This window comes from Lepidothrix coronata, unplaced genomic scaffold (assembly GCF_001604755.1).
Source record: "Lepidothrix coronata isolate B3197 unplaced genomic scaffold, Lepidothrix_coronata-1.0 Scaffold2, whole genome shotgun sequence".
Taxonomy (NCBI): Eukaryota; Metazoa; Chordata; class Aves; order Passeriformes; family Pipridae; genus Lepidothrix; species Lepidothrix coronata.
The window spans coordinates 12,819,555-12,821,367 of record NW_016690182.1 but is presented as its reverse complement, the minus strand read 5'-3'; the positions used below and the strand labels follow the sequence as shown (position 1 = coordinate 12,821,367).

General features: G+C 85.0%; 1 protein-coding gene across 1 annotated transcript in view; it reads right to left on the bottom strand.

Moving 5' to 3' along the window:
• The window catches only part of BCORL1 (BCL6 corepressor-like 1), a 24,644-nt gene extending 24,305 nt beyond the window's left edge, over positions 1-339 (bottom strand). The window contains exon 1 of the mRNA XM_017819703.1: positions 294-339. The gene's annotated coding sequence lies outside the window, so the exon portion shown is untranslated. The remainder of the gene's footprint in view (positions 1-293) is intronic.
• Positions 340-1,813: the final 1,474 nt, after the last annotated feature.

Here is a 1,813-nt window from a genome sequence, read left to right as displayed (position 1 = left end):
CCCGGCCCCGGGGGCCGGGGGCCCGCCCCGCCCCCCCGCCCTCCGCCGCCCGCCCGCCTCGGGAAGCAGGTGCGTGCCCGCTGCCCCGCGCCGCCCCGCCACCGCCCCCGGGGGTGTCCCGGGACCGTTTCCATGGAGACCCCGGCCGGACGGCCGGGAGGGGGGGTCGGGCCGCCCGCTTCTCCCCCCGGCTGCCCTCGCCGACCGTGGGTGCGGGGCGTCGCGGGCCCGGGGTGCCCGGGCAGCGGGGGCCGGGGTCCGGCGCGGGGCGGCGCGGGGCAGCGGGCACGCACCTGCTTCCCGAGGCGGGCGGGCGGCGGAGGGCGGCGGGCCGGGGCGGGCCCCTGCCCCAGGCGGCGGGTCGGACCCCGGGCGCTGCGAGCGGCGGTTCGGCGGCGACGGCGGCGGCGGAGACACTGGCAGCGGCAGCCGGAGTGTGAGGGCGAGAGCGAGCCGCGGCCGCGCGGGCTGCCGGGAGCCGTAGTCCGTCCGCCGGGGCCGGGAGCCGCCGAGCCGCCCCGCGGACTGCGCGTCCCGGCGTGCCGCGCGCCCCGGCCCGCGCGGGGGGGCCGGTCCGGAGAGGGAACGGGCGGGCGCGGGGAGGGAGCGAGGGAGGGAGCGCGGGGAGGGAGGGAGGGGGCTCCGCGCCCGGCGCGGCCCCGGGAGGGGCGCGGGGGGGAGGCCGCCGCGCCCGGGGCTCGGCGCGGCACGGAGCGGAGCGGCTCGGTGCGGGGGGGGAGCCCCACGCACACACACGCCCCGCACACACACACACACACACACACCCGCCCGACCCCGCGCCGGGGCACCGACTCCCGCACCGGGGAGCGACGCTCGCTCCGCACCGGGGGGAGGAGGAGGATGGAGGAGGAGGAGGAGGCGGCGGCGGGGGCGGGCGCTCGCTCCACGCCCGGGCAGCGTCGGGCGCCCGGCAGCGGGCAGAGCCGGACGGGCAGCGCGCGGCGAGCGCGGCGCACGCAGCCCCGGTGCCCGCAGTCCCGACGTCCCCAGCCCTAGAGCCCTCAGCCCTGGTATCCGCCGCCCCGATGCCCTCAGCCCCGTGCCCGCTGCCCCGGCGCCCCCCGCCCGGTGCCCGCCGCCGGGCGCGGCCGTGGGGGGGATGGTGTCCCCGAGCCGGTGGAGCGGGCGCGGACCCGCCTATCCAGCCCAGGTGGGCGCAGGGCCCCTGCCCCGGCGACGATGCCGCTGGGTGACCTCCCGGGCCCGGTCCCCCCCCCTGCCCGATGCCCCGCCGGGCGCGCAGCGCTGCGGGGCGGGGGCGGCCCCAGGCGGGGGTCGAGGCGCCTCCCCCACGCCATGCGGGGCACCGAGCGGCACGGCACGACACGGTGCAGCGGCCGCAAGTTTGTCACCAGCCCCCGCCCGCGGCACCGGGGCCCGCAGGCCCGGAGGCCGCCGCACCCCCCGCGGTGCCCGGCCGGGCCCGCCCCGCACCGTCCCGCACCGCCCCGGCGCTGACAGCCTCGCCCGGCCCGGGGCCGCGCCGCCCCCGGCCCCCGCACGGGCCTCGGAGACCGGCGGCCCCGCAGCGCCCTGGCGCGGCCCCGCCGTGCGGGCACCGGCTGCCCGGCCCGGCCCTGCCCGGCCACGCCGCCCCGGGCCGTGCCGGGCCCCGCGCAGCACCGCCCCGTGCCCGCTCCTCTCCCCCGGCCCCTCGCCCCGGCCCCGCCGCCCCCCTCCGCCTGGCCCCCGCGTACCGGCAGCTGGGGGGGCCGCGGGGGTCCCCGTTCCTGCGCGACCCGGAGGGGAGGGCGGGATCCGGCCCCCCCGGCCCACAGCGCGGGGGCTGCGC